The sequence below is a fragment of the Scyliorhinus torazame genome, chromosome 5, assembly GCF_047496885.1.
Source record: "Scyliorhinus torazame isolate Kashiwa2021f chromosome 5, sScyTor2.1, whole genome shotgun sequence".
Taxonomy (NCBI): domain Eukaryota; kingdom Metazoa; phylum Chordata; class Chondrichthyes; order Carcharhiniformes; family Scyliorhinidae; genus Scyliorhinus; species Scyliorhinus torazame.
Window position 1 is genome coordinate 249,224,624 of NC_092711.1, and position 14,404 is coordinate 249,239,027.

The following is a 14,404-nucleotide window of genomic DNA, read 5'->3' on the forward strand; positions in this document are numbered from 1 at the left end:
AATGTAACCTTCAGCGGCTCTCACAGCTCAAAAGAAGTATTGACCAAATTGAAGGATGGCCAATCATTTAGTACAAAGAGAACCAAAAATAGTACAGGAACAGGCCCTTTGGCCCTCCAAGCCAATGCTGACCATGATGCCCTAGCTAAAAACAAAACCTTCTGCCCTTACTCGGTCCGTATCCCCCTATTTCCTCCCTATTCATGTATCCATTCAGGTGCCTCTTAAATGTTGCTAATGTGCCTGCTTCAACCACAGGGCATTCCAAGCACCCACCACTCTCTGCATGAAAAACTTATCCCCGCACATCTTCTTTAAACTTTCCCCTCTCACCTTGAACCTGTGCCCCCTTGTAATTGACACTTCCTGCCTTGGAAAAAGCCTCTGAATATCCACCCTGTCTATGCCTCTCATAATTTTGTAGACCACTATCAGGTCTGCCCTCAGCCTCCGTCTTTCCAGTGAAGTTTATTCAATCTCTCCTTATAGCCAAAACCCTCGAGAGCAGGCAACATCCTGGTGAACCTTCTTTGCACTCTCTCCAAAGCTGTAGTGTGCTTAAACTCCAGAGATTTTGTTGAGATATTTCAGGTGTTAAAGTACAAAGTGATTCTGTATCAGGAATTTAATTAAGTATCTTTCTTCATTCTTGCTATGTTTTTGGAGAAGTGGAGTCTTAAAACTAACAGATTGTATGGTTTAAATAATGAGATGTGCTAAACATAAGATTAGGTGTAATAGTAGAATTATGAAATAAGTTATAGGAATTTCATTATAGTAGACAGTGTGGACTGGATTTCATGTTCTCTCCTCCATCCGATTGGTCATGTAGATCCCGAAGGCAGGACTTCCTACCAAAAAGGGGTGGAACTTGTGCCTTAAATCAATTAACATTGTTCTGAGCATTAAATTGCTATGGTCAGCAGTTTGGATTGTAGGTGGGCTCTCCTTAACTTTTTAGTGGAGGGTTGGGGGTGGGGGGGGATTGCGTCGAGAACTGTGAATTGTTTAAAAAGACAATTAAACACATTTCTGGAGAGATAAATTATTTTGATTAATGATAAAAGGCATTTAAGTTGAGTTGATTAGGAAACAGAATCATCTTGCTGTCATACAAAAAACTTTTGTATTTTGTGCCACTCTATCCAGAATAAATCAGTAGGTGGTAGGTAGTGTGTCAGTGTTATATGTAAAGTGTTATATGTAAAGACAGTAGTCCATCTTTTTGGTGAAGGTGAAAACTTTCTATGAAGCAATTTATTTCTGTTGTAATTATATTCTTTGGAGAATGTAAGGATGCTCTATGAAACATTGCAGTTTTTAGACTGCTCAAATAAAACGGCAGTAGATCCCTTTCTTCCTAACGTATGACATTTTTATAACACTGCTTTCCAAACTGACCACCCAAGAAACCAAGAACTTCACACGGATGAACATGTCAGTAAGGAAACCAGGGTGAATAAGGTGCTACATTTAATTTTTAGGTGTAACCCTTACGTGGCGTATGTCCTGTATGTGTGGGAATACCTAGGCAACAGTTCCTAAAATATTATTAGATTTTGTTTGATCAGACTGACCAAAGCTGCTGAATATGTAATGCTTGTTCCAGATTTGCTGGACTTGCAAAGATGCTAATCGACTCAAATCTAATTAATTAGGCTATCCAATTAGACAGCATGAAAGAAAAGTGTAATGTCATCAAAATTACCGATATCCAAAAGGAAACACTTACCCAGGAAACCTTAGAAGGATTAAAACCAGTTCTAACTCCTCAGTGACCAAACCCTCTTGACTCCCCACTACCCTATGACCATCCAACTACCCCCACTGACCATCTGACTACCCCCCAAGCCTATCCCCTCATCCGCTTTCTACCCTGCCCCCTCACCCACCCATCCGTCACCCTACTTCCTCTCCCATCAACCTGCCACCCTAACTTCTCAGTCAACCACTGCCATCGTAACTACTCGGTCACCCATCTGCTACCTTAGCCCCTCGTCCACTTACTGTACTCAGTTACCTTCTCTCCGTAGCTTCTCAAAGTGACGTTGGGACCATTAAACTTAATGGAATATGCTCCATAAAAAAGTGGGCATGGCTTGGCAGGTGGTGGAATTTAAACTCAATAAAATATCTGGTATTAAAAATCTAATGATGACCGTGAAACCATTGTCGATTGTCGTAAAACCCCATCTGGTTCACTAATGTCCTTTGGGGCGGCATGGTGGCACAGTGGTTAGCACTACTGCCTCACAACTCCAGGGTCCCGGGTTCAATTCCAGCCTCGGGTGACTGTGTGGAGTTTGCACTTTCTCCACGTGTCTGCATGAGTTTCCTCCGGGTGCTCCGGTTTCCTCCCGCACTCCAAAGATGTGCAGGTTAGGTGGATTGGCCATGCTAATTGCCCCTTAGTGTCAAAAAGGTTATATGGGATTACAGGGATAGGGTGGAGGTGTAGGCTTAAGTAGGGTGCTCTTTCCCAGGGCTGGTGCAGATTTGATGGGCCGAATGGCCTCCTTCTGCACTGTAAGTCCCCAATGCAACAAAGGACCTGCAGCATTTGACATTTAAACTAATCTGCCATCCTTACCTGGTCAGGCCTACATGTGACTCCAAACCCACACCAATGTGGTTGACTCTTAAATGCCCTCTGAAATGTCCTAGCAAGACACTCAGTTGTATTCAATCATGACAAAAACACAAAAAAGAAGTGAAACTGGGCAGACTGCTCAGCATCAAACCAGGCACCAGAAACAACAATGGCAATCCCAGCCCTGTCGACCCTGCAAAGTCCTCCGTACTATCATCTGGAGGCTTGTGCCAAAGTTGGGGGAGCTGTTACCCAGACTAGTTAAGCAACGACCTGAAATAACCATACTCACAGAATCATACCTTACAGATAATATCTCATACACCACTACCATCATTCCTGCGTATGTCCTGTCTCACTGGCAGGACAGATCCAACAGAGGTGGTGGCACAGTGGTATACAGTCGGGAGGTAGTTGCACTGGGAGTCCTCAGCATCGACTCTGGATCCCATGAAGTCTCTTGGCTTCAGGATAAAAATGAGCAAGGAAACCTCCTGCTGATTACCACGTACCGGCAAACATCAGCTGATGAATCAGTGCTCCGCCATGTTGAACGCCACTTAAAGGAAGCACTCAGGGCGCAGAATATACTCTCGGTGGAGGACTTCAATGTCCATCACCAAAAGTGGCTCAGTAGTACCACCGCAGACCAAGCTGACTGTGTCCTAAAGGACATAGTTGCTAGACTGCGACTGCAGCAGGTGGTGAGGGAACCAACAAGAGGGAAAACATACTTGACCTCATCCTCACCAATCTGTCTGCTGCAGATGCATCCGTCCATGACAGTATCGGTAGAAGTTACCACCGCAGAGTTCTTGTGGAGACAAAGTCCCATTGAGGATATCCTCCATCATGTTGGGTGGTACTACCACTGTACTAAATGGAATAGACTTTGAACAGATCTAGCAACTGGGCATCCATGAGGCTTAGTCAGCCATCAGCAGCAGAATTGCATTCTACCACAATCTGTAACTTCATGGCCAGGCATATCCACCACTCTACCATTAGCTTTTGCACTGAGTGCTGAATTTGGTGCATTTGAGTGCTATAGTGAGAGTTTGGTGACTGAGGGAGTATAAGGCTTCATTTTTATCTAAAGTCTAGTCTTTTATTTAGTTAATTAACTTAAAAATTGCTGTTTGGTTTAGAAGAAGGTGAATTTTCAATCAGCTTTAAACAAAGCTTCTACTTGTAGGCACTTGCAGCTGGAGCTTGTTAATTAGTTAATTGGATTAGGCCAGTTTTCAGAGGCTAGATTCACAGTATAAAAGTGATCCCCTACAGTGCAGACTTTGTTTGCACTGAGTGCTGAATTTGGTGCATTTGAGTGCTATAGTGAGAGTTTGGTGACTGAGGGAGTGCTGAACTTGGTGCATTTGAGTGCTATAGTGAGAGTCTGGTGACTGAGGGAGTGCTGAATTTGGTGCATTTGAGTGCTATAGTGAGAGTTTGGTGACCGAGGGAGTTAGGTGACTACACCTGCGGGAAGTGCACCCAACTCCAGCTCCTCAAAGACCGTGTTAGGGAACTGGAGCTGAAGCTGGATGAACTTCGGATCATCTGGGAGGCAGAGGGGGTGATAAAGAAGAGTTACAGGGAGGTAACCACACCCAAGGTACAGGACAAGAATAGCTGGGTTACAGTCAGGGGAAAAAAACAAAACAGGCAGACAGTGCAGCGATCCCTCGTGGCCGTTCCCCTTCGGATTTCGGCGGCAGCGGTGCGCAGGGGCCTTCTTGGAGGTGAGTAGTGAGTTTAAGAACCTCTTACCTTTACAGGAGCAGCCCTTTGGATTTCGGCGGCAGCGGTGCGCAGGGGCCTTCTTGGAGGTGAGTAGTTAGTTTAAAAGCACTTACCTTTACAGGAGCAGCCCATTGGATTTCGGCGGCAGCGGTGCGCAGGGGCCTTCTTGGAGGTGAGTAGTGAGTTTAAGAACCTCTTACCTTTACAGGAGCAGCCCATTGGATTTCGGCGGCAGCGGTGCGCAGGGGCCTTCTGGGAGGTGAGTAGTTAGTTTAAAAGCACTTACCTTTACAGGAGCAGCCCATTGGATTTCGGCGGCAGCGGTGCGCAGGGGCCTTCTGGGAGGTGAGTAGTTAGTTTAAAAGCACTTACCTTTACAGGAGCAGCCCATTGGATTTCGGCGGCAGCGGTGCGCAGGGGCCTTCTTGGAGGTGAGTAGTGAGTTTAAGAACCTCTTACCTTTACAGGAGCAGCCCTTTGGATTTCGGCGGCAGCGGTGCGCAGGGGCCTTCTTGGAGGTGAGTAGTTAGTTTAAAAGCACTTACCTTTACAGGAGCAGCCCATTGGATTTCGGCGGCAGCGGTGCGCAGGGGCCTTCTGGGAGGTGAGTAGTTAGTTTAAAAGCACTTACCTTTACAGGAGCAGCCCATTGGATTTCGGCGGCAGCGGTGCGCAGGGGCCTTCTTGGAGGTGAGTAGTTAGTTTAAAAGCACTTACCTTTACAGGAGCAGCCCATTGGATTTCGGCGGCAGCGGTGCGCAGGGGCCTTCTGGGAGGTGAGTAGTTAGTTTAAAAGCACTTACCTTTACAGGAGCAGCCCATTGGATTTCGGCGGCAGCGGTGCGCAGGGGCCTTCTGGGAGGTGAGTAGTTAGTTTAAAAGCACTTACCTTTACAGGAGCAGCCCATTGGATTTCGGCGGCAGCGGTGCGCAGGGGCCTTCTTGGAGGTGAGTAGTTAGTTTAAAAGCACTTACCTTTACAGGAGCAGCCCATTGGATTTCGGCGGCAGCGGTGCGCAGGGGCCTTCTTGGAGGTGAGTAGTGAGTTTAAGAACCTCTTACCTTTACAGGAGCAGCCCATTGGATTTCGGCGGCAGCGGTGCGCAGGGGCCTTCTGGGAGGTGAGTAGTTAGTTTAAAAGCACTTACCTTTACAGGAGCAGCCCATTGGATTTCGGCGGCAGCGGTGCGCAGGGGCCTTCTGGGAGGTGAGTAGTTAGTTTAAAAGCACTTACCTTTACAGGAGCAGCCCATTGGATTTCGGCGGCAGCGGTGCGCAGGGGCCTTCTTGGAGGTGAGTAGTGAGTTTAAGAACCTCTTACCTTTACAGGAGCAGCCCTTTGGATTTCGGCGGCAGCGGTGCGCAGGGGCCTTCTTGGAGGTGAGTAGTTAGTTTAAAAGCACTTACCTTTACAGGAGCAGCCCATTGGATTTCGGCGGCAGCGGTGCGCAGGGGCCTTCTTGGAGGTGAGTAGTTAGTTTAAAAGCACTTACCTTTACAGGAGCAGCCCATTGGATTTTGGCGGCAGCGGTGCGCAGGAGCCTTCTGGGAGGTGAGTAGTTAGTTTAAAAGCACTTACCTTTACAGGAGCAGCCCATTGGATTTCGGCGGCAGCGGTGCGCAGGGGCCTTCTGGGAGGTGAGTAGTTAGTTTAAAAGCACTTACCTTTACAGGAGCAGCCCATTGGATTTCGGCGGCAGCGGTGCGCAGGGGCCTTCTTGGAGGTGAGTAGTTAGTTTAAAAGCACTTACCTTTACAGGAGCAGCCCATTGGATTTCGGCGGCAGCGGTGCGCAGGGGCCTTCTGGGAGGTGAGTAGTTAGTTTAAAAGCACTTACCTTTACAGGAGCAGCCCATTGGATTTCGGCGGCAGCGGTGCGCAGGGGCCTTCTTGGAGGTGAGTAGTTAGTTTAAAAGCACTTACCTTTACAGGAGCAGCCCATTGGATTTCGGCGGCAGCGGTGCGCAGGGGCCTTCTTGGAGGTGAGTAGTTAGTTTAAAAGCACTTACCTTTACAGGAGCAGCCCATTGGATTTCGGCGGCAGCGGTGCGCAGGGGCCTTCTTGGAGGTGAGTAGTTAGTTTAAAAGCACTTACCTTTACAGGAGCAGCCCATTGGATTTCGGCGGGAACCGGAAGTTCGACCTCTGGCAAGTCCCCCCCCCCCCCCCCCCCCAATAAATTCTGGTGGAGAGGAAACCCGAGACACTACACGTGTAGTGTCTCCCACCCACCCTCCTCCTCTAACCTAATAATAAGACCCATTGGTGTAAGGTAAGTGCCATATTATATTATATATTATTAGCATTGTGCAGGCCAAGGATTGGAGGTGGAGGAGCAGTCTCTGTCAGCGAGAGAACCTGAGAACATCTCAGAAGGTAAGCAAGTGATTTTTACTTTTATACCTTTTTTCAAATTGTGTGTGTCGGGGGGGACAGAAAAGCTGTGACCTGAGTGGCTGGTTGGGATTCTAACCTAATTTTTTTTTTTTGACTATTTGGGAACTAATTAAACATAATAACTTAATTATAATTTAGAGGATATCTAAGCCAGAGATCGGAGGATATTATAGTTAGCTATCGCATTTCTATTAGAAATCTAGTGCTAGGAAACAGATAGTTGACAGTAACTTTGTAATTTAAAAAAAAAGTATTTATTAAAAAAAAAGACAAATTTTAATTTTAATTAATTGACGCAATGTCAGTTAGAGGGGTGCTGTGCTCTGACTGTGAGATGTGGCAGGTCCGGGAGGCTTCCAGCGTCCTGGATGGCTTCATCTGCAGAAAGTGCACCCAACTGCAGCTCCTCACAGACCGCATGGTTCGGTTGGAGCAGCAATTGGATGCACTTAGGAGCATGCAGGTGGCGGAAAGCGTCATAGATCGCAGTTATGTAAGTGTGGTCACACCCAAGGTGCAGGCAGAGAAATGGGTGACCACCAGAAAGGGCAGGCAGTCAGTGCAGGAATCCCCTGTGGTTGTCCCCCTCTCGAACAGATATACCCCTTTGGATACTGTCGGGGGGGATAGCCTATCAGGGGAAAACAGCAGCAGCCAGAGCAGTGGCACCACGGCTGGCTCTGATGTTCAGAAGGGAGGGTCAAAGCGCAGAAGAGTAATAGTTATAGGGGACTCTATAGTCAGGGGAACAGATAGGCGCTTCTGTGGACGTGAAAGAGACTCCAGGATGGTATGTTGCCTCCCTGGTGCCAGGGTCCAGGATGTCTCCGAACGGGTAGAGGGAATCCTGAAGGGGGAGGGCAAACAGGTAGAGGTCGTTGTACATATTGGTACTAACGACATAGGCAGGAAGAGGCATGAGGTCCTGCAGCAGGAGTTCAGGGAGCTAGGCAGAAAGTTAAAAGACAGGACCTCGAGGGTTGTAATCTCGGGATTACTCCCTGTGCCACGTGCCAGTGAGGCTAGAAATAGGAAGATAGAGCAGACAAACACGTGGCTAAACAGCTGGTGTAGGAGGGAGGGTTTCGGTTATCTGGACCACTGGGAGCTCTTCCGGGGCAGGTGTGACCTGTATAAGATGGACGGGTTGCATCTAAACCGGAGAGGCATAAATATCCTGGCCGCGAGATTTGCTAGTGTCACACGGGAGGGTTTAAACTAGTATGGCAGGGGGGTGGGCACGGGAGCAATAGGTCAGAAGGTGAGAGCGTTGAGGGAGAACTAGGGAATATGGACAGTGTGGCTCTGAGGCAGAGCAGACGGGGAGAAGTTGCTGAACACAGCGGGTCTGGTGGCCTGAAGTGCATATGTTTTAATGCAAGGAGCATTACGGGTAAGGCAGATGAACTTAGAGCTTGGATTACTACTTGGAACTATGATGTTGTTGCCATTACAGAGACCTGGTTGAGGGAAGGGCAGGATTGGCAGCTAAACGTTCCAGGTTTTAGATGTTTCAGGCGGGATAGAGGGGGATGTAAAAGGGGAGGCGGAGTTGCGCTACTTGTTCAGGAGAGTATCTCAGCTATACAGCGAGAGGACACCTCAGAGGGCAGTGAGGCTATATGGGTAGAGATCAGGAATAAGAAGGGTGCAGTCACAATGTTGGGGGTATACTACAGGCCTCCCAACAGCCAGCGGGAGATAGAGGAGCAGATAGGTAGACAGATTTTGGAAAAGAGTAAAAACAACAGGGTTGTGGTGATGGGAGACTTCAACTTCCCCAATATTGACTGGGACTCACTTAGTGCCAGGGGCTTAGACGGGGCAGAGTTTGTAAGGAGCATCCAGGAGGGCTTCTTAAAACAATATGTAAACAGTCCAACTAGGGAAGAGGCGGTACTGGACCTGGTATTGGGGAATGAGCCCGGCCAGGTGGTAGATGTTTCAGTAGGGGAGCATTTCGGTAACAGTGACCACAATTCAGTAAGTTTTAAAGTACTGGTGGACAAGGATAAGAGTGGTCCGAGGATGAATGTGCTAAATTGGGGGAAGGCTAATTATAACAATATTAGGCGGGAACTGAAGAGCATAGATTGGGGGCGGATGTTTGAGGGCAAATCAACATCTGACATGTGGGAGGCTTTCAAGTGTCAGTTGATAGGAATACAGGACAGGCATGTTCCTGTGAGGAAGAAAGACAAATACGGCAATTTTCGGGAACCTTGGATGACGAATGATATTGTAGGCCTCGTCAAAAAGAAAAAGGAGGCATTTGTCAGGGCTAAAAGGCTGGGAACAGACGAAGCCTGTGTGGCATATAAGGAAAGTAGGAAGGAACTTAAGCAGGGAGTCAGGAGGGCTAGAAGGGGTCATGAAAAGTCATTGGCAAATAGGGTTAAGGAAAATCCCAAGGCTTTTTACACTTACATAAAAAGCAAGAGGGTAGCCAGGGAAAGGGTTGGCCCACTGAAGGATAGGCAAGGGAATCTATGTGTGGAGCCAGAGGAAATGGGCGAGGTACTAAATGAATACTTTGCATCAGTATTCACCAAAGAGAAGGAATTGGTAGATGTTGAGTCTGGAGAAGGGGGTGTAGATAGCCTGGGTCACATTGTGATCCAAAAAGACGAGGTGTTGGGTGTCTTAAAAAATATTAAGGTAGATAAGTCCCCAGGGCCGGATGGGATCTACCCCAGAATACTGAAGGAGGCTGGAGAGGAAATTGCTGAGGCCTTGACAGAAATCTTTGGATCCTCGCTGTCTTCAGGGGATGTCCCGGAGGACTGGAGAATAGCCAATGTTGTTCCTCTGTTTAAGAAGGGTGGCAGGGATAATCCCGGGAACTACAGGCCGGTGAGCCTTACTTCAGTGGTAGGGAAATTACTGGAGAGAATTCTTCGAGACAGGATCTACTCCCATTTGGAAGCAAATGGACGTATTAGTGAGAGGCAGCACGGTTTTGTGAAGGGGAGGTCGTGTCTCACTAACTTGATAGAGTTTTTCGAGGAGGTCACTAAGATGATTGATGCAGGTAGGGCAGTAGATGTTGTCTATATGGACTTCAGTAAGGCCTTTGACAAGGTCCCTCATGGTAGACTAGTACAAAAGGTGAAGTCACACGGGATCAGGGGTGAACTGGCAAGGTGGATACAGAACTGGCTAGGCCATAGAAGGCAGAGGGTAGCAATGGAGGGATGCTTTTCTAATTGGAGGGCTGTGACCAGTGGTGTTCCACAGGGATCAGTGCTGGGACCTTTGCTCTTTGTAGTATATATAAATGATTTGGAGGAAAATGTAACTGGTCTGATTAGTAAGTTTGCAGACGACACAAAGGTTGGTGGAATTGCGGATAGCGATGAGGACTGTCTGAGGATACAGCAGGATTTAGATTGTCTGGAGACTTGGGCGGAGAGATGGCAGATGGAGTTTAACCTGGACAAATGTGAGGTAATGCATTTTGGAAGGGCTAATGCAGGTAGGGAATATACAGTGAATGGTAGAACCCTCAAGAGTATTGAAAGTCAAAGAGATCTAGGAGTACAGGTCCACAGATCACTGAAAGGGGCTACACAGGTGGAGAAGGTAGTCAAGAAGGCATACGGCATGCTTGCCTTCATTGGCCGGGGCATTGAGTATAAGAATTGGCAAGTCATGTTGCAGCTGTATAGAACCTTAGTTAGGCCACACTTGGAGTATAGTGTTCAATTCTGGTCGCCACACTACCAGAAGGATGTGGAGGCTTTAGAGAGGGTGCAGAAGAGATTTACCAGAATGTTGCCTGGTATGGAGGGCATAAGCTATGAGGAGCGATTGAATAAACTCGGTTTGTTCTCACTGGAACGAAGGAGGTTGAGGGGCGACCTGATAGAGGTATACAAAATTATGAGGGGCATAGACAGAGTGGATAGTCAGAGGCTTTTCCCCAGGGTAGAGGGGTCAATTACTAGGGGGCATAGGTTTAAGGTGAGAGGGGCAAAGTTTAGAGTAGATGTACGAGGCAAGTTTTTTACGCAGAGGGTAGTGGGTGCCTGGAACTCACTACCGGAGGAGGTAGTGGAGGCAGGGACGATAGGGACATTTAAGGGGCATCTTGACAAATATATGAATAGGATGGGAATAGAAGGATACGGACCCAGGAAGTGTAGAAGATTGTAGTTTAGTCGGGCAGTATGGTCGGCACGGGCTTGGAGGGCCGAAGGGCCTGTTCCTGTGCTGTACATTTCTTTGTTCTTTGTTCTTTGTTTGTAAAACAAGTATACCGTTTTGGATGCTGTTGGGGGGGGGGATGACCTACCGGGGGAAGGCCCTAGCGGCCAGGTCTCTGGCACTGAGTCTGGCTCTGGGGCTCAGAAGGGAAGGGGGGAGAATAGAAAAGCAATATTAGTAGGAGATTCAATGGTTAGGGGAATAGATAGGAGATTCTGTGGTCGCGAGCGAGACTCCCGGAAGGTATGTTGCCTCCCGGCTGCCAGGGCCAGGGATGTCTCGGATCGTGTCTTCAGGATCCTTAAGGGGGAAGGTGAGCAGCCAGAAGTCGTGGTGCACATTGGTACCAACGACGTAGGTAGGAAAAGGGATGTGGAGGTAATAAATGAGTTTTGGGAGTTAGGCTGGAAGTTAAAAGCCAGGACAGACAGAGTTGTCATCTCTGGTTTGTTGCCGGTGCCACGTGATAGCGAGGCTAGGAATAGGGAGAGAGTGCAGCTGAACACGTGGCTGCAGGAATGGTGTAGGAGGGAGGGCTTGGATAATTGGAGCGCATTCTGGGGAAGGTGGGACCTGTACAAGCAGGACGGGTTGCATCCGAACCAGAGGGGCACCAATATCCTGGGAGGGAGGTTTTCTAGTACTCTTCGGGAGGGTTTAAACTAATTTGGCAGGGGAATGGGAACCGGATTTGTAGTCCAGCAACTAAGGTAGCCGATATTCAGGACGCCAAAGCGTGTAATGAGGCAGTGGGGAAGGGAACACTGACAAAGGAGAGTACTTGCAGGCACGGAGATGGGTTGAAGTGTGTATATTTCAATGCAAGAAGCATCAGGAATAAGGTGGGTGAACTTAAGGCATGGATCGGTACTTGGGACTACGATGTGGTGGCCATCACGGAAACTTGGATAGAAGAGGGGCAGAAATGGTTGTTGGAGGTCCCTGGTTATAGATGTTTCATTAAGATTAGGGAGGGTGGTAAAAGAGGTGGGGGGGGGGGGGGGTGGCATTGTTAATTAGAGATAGTATAACAGCTGCAGAAAGGCAGTTCGAGGAGTATCAGCCGACTGAGGCAGTATGGGTTGAAATCAAAAATAGGAAAAGAGCAGTCACCTTGTTAGGAGTTTTCTATAGGCCCCCCAATAGTAGCAGAGATGTGGAGGAACAGATTGGGAAACAGATTTTGGAAAGGTGCAGAAGTCACAGGGTAGTAGTCATGGGTGACTTTAACTTCCCAAACATTGAGTGGAAACTCTTTAGATCAAATAGTTTGGATGGGGTGGTGTTTGTGCAGTGTGTCCAGGAAGCGTTTCTAACACAGTATGTAGACTGTCCGACCAGAGGAGGGGCAATATTGGATTTAGTACTTGGTAATGAACCAGGGCAAGTGAAAGATTTGTTAGTGGGGGAGCATTTTGGAGATAGTGACCACAATTCTGTGACTTTCACTTTAGTAATGGAGAGGGATAGGTGCGTGCATCAGGGCAAGGTTTACAATTGGGGGAAGGGGAAATACGATGTTGTCAGACAAGAATTGAAGTGCATAAGTTGGGAACATAGGCTGTCAGGGAAGGACACAAGTGAAATGTGGAACTTGTTCAAGGAACAGGTACTACGTGTCCTTGATATGTATGTTCCTGTCAGGCAGGGAAGAGATGGTCGAGTGAGGGAACCATGGTTGACAAGAGAGGTTGAATGTCTTGTTAAGAGGAAAAAGGAGACTTATGTAAGGCTGAGGAAACAAGGTTCAGACAGGGTGTTGGAGGGATACAAGATAGCCAGGAGGGAACTGAAGAAAGGGATTAGGAGAGCTAAGAGAGGGCATGAACAATCTTTGGCGGGTAGGATCAAGGAAAACCCCAAGGCCTTTTACACATATGTGAGAAATATGAGAATGACTAGAGTTAGGGTAGGTCCGATCAAGGACAGTAGCGGGAGATTGTGTATGGAGTCTGAAGAGATAGGAGAGGTCTTGAACGAGTACTTTTCTTCTGTATTTACAAATGAGAGGGGCCATATTGTTGGAGAGGACAGTGTGAAACAGACTGGTAAGCTCGAGGAAATACTTGTTAGGAAGGAAGATGGGTTGGGCATTTTGAAAAACTTGAGGATAGACAAGTCCCCCGGGCCTGACGGGATATATCCAAGGATTCTATGGGAAGCAAGAGTTGAAATTGCAGAGCCGTTGGCAATGATCTTTTCGTCCTCACTGTCAACAGGGGTGGTACCAGGGGATTGGAGAGTGGCGAATGTCGTGCCCCTGTTCAAAAAAGGGAATAGGGATAACCTTGGGAATTACAGGCCAGTTAGTCTTACTTCGGTGGTAGGCAAAGTCATGGAAAGGGTACTGAAGGATAGGATTTCTGAGCATCTGGGAAGACACTGCTTGATTAGGGATAGTCAGCACGGATTTGTGAGGGGTAGGTCTTGCCTTATAAGTCTTATTGAATTCTTTGAGGAGGTGACCAAGCATGTGGATGAAGGTAAAGCAGTGGATGTAGTGTACATGGATTTTAGTAAGGCATTTGATAAGTTTCCCCATGGTAGACTTCTGCAGAAAGTAAGGAGGCATGGGATAGTGGGAAATTTGGCCAGTTGGATAACGAACTGGCTAACTGATAGAAGTCAGAGAGTGGTGGTAGATGGCAAATATTCAGCCTGGATCCCAGTTACCAGTGGCGTACTGCAGGGATCAGTTCTGGGTCCTCTGCTGTTTGTGATTTTCATTAATGACTTGGATGAAGGAGTTGAAGGGTGGGTCAGTAAATTTGCAGATGATACGAAGATTGGTGGAGTTGTGGATAGTGAGGAGGGCTGTTGTCGGCTGCAAACAGACATAGATAGGATGCAGAGCTGGCTGAGAAGTGGCAGATGGAGTTTAACCCTGAAAAGTGTGAGGTTGTCCATTTTGGAAGGACAAATATGAATGCGGAATACAGGGCTAACGGTAGAGTTCTTGGCAATGTGGAGGAGCAGAGAGATCTTGGGGTCTATGTTCATACATCTTTGAAAGTTGCCACTCAAGTGGATAGAGCTATAAAGAAGGCCTATGGTGTGCTAGTGTTCATTAACAGTGGGATTGAATTTAAGAGCCGTGAGGTGATGATGCAGCTGTACAAAACTTTGGTAAGGCCTGTAGCCACCTAAAATGGCTGATTCCCTATTAATTTGGCCAAAACCCGATTTAAAATGGCTAACCGAAAAGGCTGATGGGAAAAGCAACCAACAGGACACAAACGGACAGCTGCAGACAGAATAGCGTATTCGGCTCTGGGAAAGTCGTCCCAGATCGATACTCAAGACTATTAGCAGCACATCAACCCAGACATCTGCAGTTTAATCGGCTATCCCCGGGAACAATTGCAACATATTAGCAATTGAATGCCAGGCCAGACCTGTCAGCGCCTGCAATGGCCGAAACAAAGACAGGTGAACGACCACCACTCGATCGAGAAATCGCCCCATTAT

The 14,404-nt window shown here is 47.6% G+C and overlaps 1 protein-coding gene across 1 annotated transcript in view; it reads left to right on the forward strand.

Moving 5' to 3' along the window:
* Window positions 1-14,404, forward strand: part of LOC140421027 (ATP-binding cassette sub-family C member 5-like) — a 347,909-nt gene that overhangs the window by 310,930 nt on the left and 22,575 nt on the right. The window lies entirely within an intron of this gene.